A 9,003-nucleotide genomic window follows, 5' to 3' on the forward strand; every position below is an offset into this window, starting at 1 on the left:
AACAGGCTCACAAGTACTCATTTATATAATGGAGTTATCAGACACAGACTTTAAAACAACTATCCCTGATATGTTAAAGGAGATAAAAGGCAAGATGGATAATTTAGGAAAAAGACTAGAAATTGGGCAAGGCACTTGAACAGGTGCTTCACAAAAGATTTGCAAATGGCCAATAAGCATATGAGAAGGTGCTCAACCTCATTTGTAATTAGGAAAATGCACATTAAAACAATGAGATACCACTACATGCTCCTCCAAATAACTAAAGTTAAAAAGACTGACAATACCAAGTGTTGGTGAAGGATGTGGAACAATAGGGACTCCCAAACACTGCTTGTGCAAGTGTATCTTGGTACAACCACTTTAGAAAAGAGCTTGGTGTTTTCTACTAAGGTTAAACATATACTACCCTGTGACACAGCAACTTTACCCCCAGGCATATACCCAACAGATATGCATGGATATGTGCACCAAGAATATTCAGAGCCACGTTATTTGCAACATCCCCAATTGAAAGCAGTTTAGGGCCAGCCCCGTGGCTTAGCAGTTAAGTGCATGCGCTCCGCTACTGGCGGCCCGGGTTCGGATCCCGGGTACACACCGATGCACCGCTTCTCCGGCCATGCTGAGGCCATGTCCCACATACAGCAACTAGAAGGATGTGCAACTATGACATACAACTATCTACTAGGGCTTTGGGGAAAAAAAGGAGGCGTATTGGCAATAGATGTTAGCTCAGAGCCAGTCTTCCTCAGCAAAAAGAGGAGGATTAGCACGGATGTTAGCTCAGGGCTGATCTCCCTCACACACACAAAAAAAAGAAAGCAGTCTAAATCTCCATTAACAGCAGAATGGAAAAATAAAAAAATGTGCTCTCTTCAGGCAGTAGCATACTATATCATGTAGTACGCACATAACTACATGGATGAATCTCACAGTTACAACATGGAACAAAAGAATCCAGACATAAAAAGAGCACCTATTGTATGGTTCCATTTATGTGAAGTTCAGAAACAGGTAAAACTAATCTTTGCTGTTAAAATTGAGGGTGATGGTAGCCTTTGGAGAGAAGAAAGAAGTAGTAATAGGGAGAGGGCATGGGGGAGCATCTGGGTGCTGGTGAGGTGCTATTTCTTGACCTGGTGCTATTTGTAAGCATTTGTAGTGACTTTGTGACAATACATTGAGCTGTACATTTACTTCCTGTGCAGTTTTCTGTATGTGTTATACTTTATAATAAAAAATTAAATCTCTATACATCATTTTCTATTTCCAACCAACTTTCACTTACTGTTCATTTCACACTTTAGAATATGTCCAATTTGGCTCTCCACAACTTCCTCACCTCCTCTATGAAGCCTTTTCTAACTCATCCACATACAATTGTAGACTCCTTTCTTTGGGCCCTTACTGCATCATAATACTTGTAATAATGTATTATTCTTATGTGTTTGTTGTCTCCTACAACAAAATTGTAAATCCCTTAAGGGTAAAGATTATTCATCTTTTTATCCCCAAACTGTGTGGAGTGCCTAGTACCACAGGCATTTAATACATAATTGTTGGAAGAATGAGTTGTAAATATTATCTTTCCCATTTTACACATATGGAAACCAGTACTCAGAAAGGTAAAGCATCTTGCCCAAGGTCACACAGCTACTAGACTTGTATCTAGTACAAACCTAGCCCTTTTGTTGGGCTAGGTTTGGACCCAGATCCATATGATTCTAAAGCTGGTCCTTCTGGCCTCTACAGTGGCATGTTACCTGCATTAGCTTACTTAATCTTTACTACATCTTCATGACCTCAGTACTAGAATCACCCCATTTTATAGATGAGGCAGCTGAGGCTCAGAGAGGCTCATACCCAGGAAGTGTTGAGCTGTGATTTAAATTCAGCTTTCCCTAGTCTTAAAGCCCTTGCTCTTAACACTACATCATAATACATTTATGACGTACCTCATAATACATTTAGGGTACATAGCTACATAATACATGTGCTTCATAATACATTTAGATTGCCTCCTGTCAGAGCAGAGTACAAATACAGCATTTTCATTTGAGACTTTGGTGTCCAGAAAGCTCCTATTCTAACATTATTTTGCCTCTTTTAAGGTGGTATCTTTCCCAATAAGTTTACAAATGGGATTTTTATCTTTGAAACCTCCATGTTTTAGATGGTGGTTAACAGAACTCTGGACCAGATCTGGGTTTGAATTTGGGCTTATTATGTAATCTCCTCTCCAAACTTCTATTTCTTGATCTCTAAAATGGGTCTAATCATGGTACTTACCTCATAAGGTTATTATGTGCCTGACAATAGAATCGTTATTGTATTATTATTGTTGATGATGTTGCTTAAGCTCCTGTTTTATAGAAAGGAAAAGAGAAGCATGAGAGGGGTAAGGCATTTATCTGTTCTAGGTCATGTTCTCCAACAAGGTTTTCCTTGAGGAACAAGTGCACTCATGGAACATGACTGGATTTTGCTCCAGTTTGTTCTTTTAGGATAAACTCTGTTAAACACTGTTTTCATCATTACTTCCTCCTCAGTAACGAAATGATTTTTTCTCACTGCTTTTCTTTTTTTTTTTAAATTTTTTGTTTATTGCAGTAACATTGGTTTATAACATTGTAAAAATTTCAGGTGTACATCATCGTACTTCTATTTCTGCATAGATTACATCATGTTCACCACCAAAATACTAATTACAACCCATCGGCACACACATGTACCGAATTATCCCTTTCACCCTCCTCCCTCCCCCCTTCCCCCCTGGTAACCACCAATCCAATCTCTGTCCCTATGTGTTTGTTTATTGTTGTTATTATCTACTACTTAATGAAGGAAATCATATGGTATTTGACCTTCTCCCTCTGACTTATTTCACTTTGCATTATACCCTCAATGTCCATCCATATTGTCACAAATGGCTGGATTTCATCGTTTCTTATGGCTGAGTAGTACTCACTGCTTTTTGAATCATGTACATCCTCATGCCAGCATCTGTGGCTTTGCATCCTACCTGCTCTTTCCTGTTCCCTCCATACCTTCCCATTCCTCCAATGACAACACTCATCGCTGCCTAACCAGGCCACTGGGCTATGAGCTGGCTGCTCCCCTCTGGCCCCAAGAAAACTCAGGTCATTGATCCTTCTACTAGTCTCCTTACCTGGAAAGCTGGTTCCCCTTCTGATCCATGGCCATATCCTTTAAGACCTGGCTGAAGATCCCTACCTTCCAAGTGTCTCACTCATTTATTCAACAAATATTTTTTGAGTGGCTACTCACTGGGGATATCAAAATGAGAGAGACAGACAAGACCCACTTTCAGGCTAAATAAGAATGCTACCAAGCAGCACCCAGAGATTCCCTAAGAAGGTTGTTTTCAGGGAGCAACATCAAAAATGAGGCCCTTTATGGGTTAGTTGGCAACATGATATATCAGCAGAATTGCTACAATTCTCCTTTATCTCCTCTCTCTACGTCTCCACCTCTCAGGAGGTCCCTCTCCTTTCCACCAGTCTACGGCAGGATTGAAATTCTATCATAGGTCATTCCTGCATTTAAGATTTATTTCCTAGAATCCCTGTTAAAAAGCTTATAGCCCTAGGAAGGGGAACATGTCATTCCACTACTTCCTTTTAACATATTACTATAACCTGATTAGTCAAATTGTCCTAAGAGTATACAATCTGGACATGGGACCAGGCTTCCCAGTCAGCTTTGGAGTGCAGAGTCAGAACAACCAGCAACACTTCTTCCACTGCTTAAGCTCTGCCCTTCGTGGTTGAGGGGGAGCAGAAGAGTAATAAGCGAAAAGAAATGTGAGATGAGCAAATTTTTTCTTTGCCACTACCACCTACTTTTTCTATAGACTCCTCCACGTTCTCATTACCCTTTCTTCCATCCCCAAGAAAACTTGCAATTGAGAGTTGCTTAGAAAAAGCAAAAAAAAAAGTAAAAAAAGAGAAAATCAGATCCCCAGGCTCCATGCCTAGGGATTCTAATCCAGGAGATCCGGTTCCCAGGTGGGACCTAGGAATCTATGTTTTAACATTTTCCTCCAAGTGACTCTGATTCTTCTCTTCCTCAGACCACACTGAGAAACACTGATTTAAGGTCATACAGGTGACTTGGGGGCAACTTGGACTGAGGTTTGCAGCTGAGTCTGTGCATTTGGGTTGAAGTAGCTACAAGGCCTGGAATCTGGATAAATCATCTACAACAAAATACGCCAAACTGGGCACACATTGGTCAGAGCAAAGATTTCTAACAATTTAGCAATCATGTTTGAGGAAGAGCACTGGAAGTCATGTCAGGGCCGGGGACTTGGAGGAAAGTGAGACAAAACGGCTGCGACTAGACAACTGCACATATATAGAAGGGGGAGATGTGGAGAGCAGGGATGGTTACCAATCCCAGAAGGGCATTTCCTGCCCAGAGATAAAGGAGCATAGGCATCTAACCGAGCAGGTGGAACTATTAAAATACCTTATGATTTCACTCATAGTGTGGAAGATAAACAAACAAACACATAGATAAGGAGAACAGATTGGTGGTTACCAGAGGGGAAGGGGGTGGGGGAGGGCAAAAGGGATAAAGGAGCACATACATATGGTAAGGGATAAAAGCTAGACTATTGGTGGTGAACACGTTGCAATCCACATGGGAACTGAAATATAATAATGTACACCTGAAATTTACACAATGTAATAAGCCAATATGACCTCAATAAAATAATTTTTAAAAAGTAGTAAAGGGGCCATCCCCGTGGCATAGTGGTTGAGTTTGGCATGTCCTGCTTCAGTGGCCCGGTTAGTGGGTTTGGATTTCGTGTGCGGACCTACACCACTTGTTAGCCACGCTGTGGTGGTGACCCACATAAAAAGTAGAGGAAGACTGGTACAGATGTTAGCTCAGGGCTAATAGTCCTCAGCAAACAAACAAAAAAAAAATGTAGTAAAGATTTAGCAAATAAAAACCTTTAGAAAAAAAGTGGTGTTATAAAACAGAAAAGATTAGATGGATGCTCTGGTGAGAGGAGTGGGGTCATAGATGGAGCTAAAAAGGGGCAGGACTAGAGTTCGAAACCATGACTCTCTCACTCCAAAGCACGTGCTTTGAATCTCTAACATTAAGTTATGTCTTTGCTCAAACTGTTGACTCTGTCATCTCTGTCTGAAGAAATCCTGTCCATTTCAAATGCAGCTTCCTCTGTGAAGGCTTCTCTGATTTCATGCTCCCCATCTCTAATATATGTCAGCCCTCCTGTTGCTATGAGATGGAGGATATGGGACCCTGATGGGTCAGAGCAGTGAATTAGAATTTCAACCACATAGCAACCACGTTGAGGAAGGTGGTGAGTGGAGGTGGGAGTATCCCACTGAATAGGAAAGTGGCCTTTTCTGTCCAGAGACCAAGGACAGTAGGCCACCCTCTAACTGAGCATGTGCAGCTAGAATAGCATTACATGACACAGTAGCTAGGGAGCTGTGTATAGAAGGAGGGGTGGCAAGAATGCCAGAAAGGCAAAATCATCTGAGAAACTTGTTATAAAGGTAGACTGGTGGTTCACATTCCCAGATATTTTTGACTGACGCTTGCAATAGAGCCCAGGAATTTGCCTTTTAAACAAGTGTCTCAGACATTCCTGATTTGGGTGGCCTATGAAGCACTCTGAGAAACATAGCTCAAAGTAAGGTGACCTGGGTCACCTTGGCTGCATGTCACCTGGGGAGTTTTAAAACTATCAGTGGCCAAGCCTCACCCAAGTCCAACGATATCAGAATCACTGGGGAGTGGACCCAGGCAGCAGATTTTAAAACTCTCCAGGTGATTCCAGTATGCAGCCAAGGTTGAGAACCAGTGATCGGAGCAATAGTAGGCCCTTTCCCCGGGGGCCAGGGAGAAGCACAGAGAAACGGAGAAGCTGAAAAGTCAATACATTAAAAAGACAAGCATATTTCATTGTGATTTTGTACTTTGACACCTCATACTATCAGGCTAATTTTTCTTAAGCATTACTTTTTAATCCCTCCACTACTTGAGGAACTCTGAGCAGAATTCAGTTCAATTCAATAAACATGCATTAATTGGCAACCATAGATGCCCTCTGGACCCTGCAGTGACTACAAAGACGATGATAGTAATAATGACACTGTTTCTTGTGCGCTAAACTACATGAAAAGCTCTCTACTCACATTTTCTCATTTATCTTCACTGCAACCCTATGAGGTAGGTACTATTATTGTTTCCATTTTACAGATACTTACATTGAGGGACAGAGGGGTTAAGCAATTACGTGGTCCAGATCACACAGCTATAAGCTAGAGCTATGATCTGAACCCTGACCGCAAGACTTCTGAACTTCACTGTCCAAATGTGGTAGCTGCTAGCCATATGGGGTTACCGAGCACTTGAAATCCAGCTAGTCCAAATTGAGATGTGCTGTAAGTCTAGAATACACATCTGGTTTCAAAGACTTAGTATGAAAGAAGAATATAAAATATCTCAATGATATATTTATTTATTTTTGTGAGAAGATTGGCCCTGAGCTAACATCTGCCAATCCTCCTCTTTTTTGCTGAGGAAGACTGGCCCTGGGCTAACATCTGTGTCCATCTTCCTCCACTTTATATGGGATGCCGCCACAGCATGGCCTGACAAGTGGTGCGTCAGTGCGTGCCCGGGATCCGAACCGGTGAACCCCGGGCCGCCGCAGTGGAGCATGCGCACTTAACCGCTTGTGCCACCGGCCCAGCCGCTCAATGATATTTTTATATTACTACCTGTTGAAATGCTAATATTTTGATATGAGTTACAATATATGATTACAATTGATTTTACGTGTGTCTTTTTACTTTTTTAATGTGGCTACTAGAGAATTTAAAATCACATATGTGGATCACATTATATTTTCATTGGACACATCTGCTCCAGTGGCTGCATGCTAAACCATGACTTCTGCTAGCATCAGAGATTAAGCAGATGGTTCACACTGTGAAGAAGCTTACAGTTTGAGTAAGAAGGATATAAGAATCAAATATTTGTTTCTAAAATTGCATTATAATTAAGTGCTATGAAAGAGAAAGAAGAGAGACTTTCTAGTGTATGTGGCAGTGGGAGCATTTAAGTTAGTCTTAGAAAGATTAATAGTGAAGGTGAGGATAAGGGAAAACAGGTACATTTGGAAAAAGGTTAGTAATCTAGTTTGGGGAATATGATACAGCAAAGAGAGTAGAAGAGGCTGGATAAATAAGTGAGGACCAACTCCTAGCAGGCTCTGAATGCCAGGCCAAGGAGTTGGGACTTTATGTTGTCCATTCTGGGGAGCCACTGAAGGGTTTCAAGCAAAGGTATCATAAGATGACTTGGTTTTAGCAATGTTAGCCTTCCAGCTGTATGGAGGGTGGCAGTAAATGAGGTTGGAGATGAGGTTGGAGACAGAGAAACTTGTGGTAGGGAAGAGATAGGAGGCTGTACCAATAATTCAGGGGAAAGGCAATGAGTACCCGAACTTGATTCTTGGCAGTAGGAATTAGGAAGGCATGGGTTGATTTGGAAAATACTGCTGAAAGTAGAATCACTAGATTTGGCAGTAGGTTGGTGCAAGGCCCAGAGAAGGAGGCAAGTAAGATTCAGTAAATAAAAACAGTGGGGTTCCGCATTTTTGGGACTGACAAGGCAGGTCAAAGAGGTCAGGGGTTCCCGGGTTCTAGACATAACATGACTTAGATGGCTAACCTTAGAGTCTAGGCTAGCTCAGAGGTAAGTGAAGGCTAGTGGGAGAGAGGAAGGGAGGGAGAGAGGGAAGAAGAAAGGTAAGGCTTGAATCTCTGGGACCTGGGGAAGCCACTTCCCTCTCCAGCCTCAATATTCCTATCTGAAAAGGGTAGATTGAACCAGAGAGTCCTTAAGTGTACTCTCAGGGCCAATCTTCATTCTAAGACCTGTGTTGACAGGAGAGGATGCCAACAGGGCATAAGAAAGTTGCCTTTTACCAGCCTCATTTTGTTCTCAAGATCTGTTTCTATTTGCTGCTTTTTTTCCCCTCGAGCTTGCGATCAACTCTCTCCAAAGAAAGGTTTCTATCGTAACAAATTTATACATGCTAAATTTGATGAAGGGGAGGGGCAAGAAAGGAGAACTTGTGAAATATGTGAAGATCATTTAAATATGTTGCTGCCCAAGAAGGTACAATGACTAAGATTCAAAGGAAAACCTTTGCAACCTTTCAAGCCTTTCCTTCTTATTGATTCCAAACCTAATAAATCTGTAAATGATAACAGTGCTCAATTGAAATGACTTACAGCAAATGCTGCCTTTCAGGGCCTGTCAGACACCACGCTGCTCTTTCAACTGCACTTCGCATGTACAAAGCAAATTAACGTGGATAGAAACCACTGTAATTTAGGCCAGTTTACCAGTGTACTATTTCATCGCATACCATTGCTTTTGACTTAAATGGTCTTAATTACATATATATGTAATCCATGGTTTGTTCATAGAGAGTCCTGCAGACAAGGAGAGATGATCCCAACAGCACGCGCTGCTCTGTCAGACTTCTTCATAGGCTGAGGAGAGAAGGCACAGGCCAAGAAGGTGGAGAAGCAGAAGTAAATATGATTTGAGCAGGAAGTAGTCCACAAAATGCCTCTTCCGCTGGGAATTTCACATAGCTCAATACAGAGCCAGTCCTTATCAAAACTGTCAAGTGGTCAGCCAGGGAAAAGGGAGGAAGCCTAGAATTGAGTGGTGTCATGGGAGGCAGGGGCAGAGAGAGTTTGAAGAAGAGTGTGTCTTTGTGGCTTAGGATGCTATAAACAGATGCCCCTGCAGCTACAGCACTAGGAGATAGTTAGCGTTGTCATCCCATGCACTTACAGCAAAATCAGGTTGCCATATTCGTGACGTCTTATAACCCTTACTACAGTATTTCTCTGAATGGAGTCTAGGAACCACCTGCATCAGTATCAGGGGTTGGGTGAAGCTTTTTTAAAA

The sequence above is a fragment of the Diceros bicornis genome, chromosome X (genome assembly GCF_020826845.1).
Source record: "Diceros bicornis minor isolate mBicDic1 chromosome X, mDicBic1.mat.cur, whole genome shotgun sequence".
Taxonomy (NCBI): domain Eukaryota; kingdom Metazoa; phylum Chordata; class Mammalia; order Perissodactyla; family Rhinocerotidae; genus Diceros; species Diceros bicornis.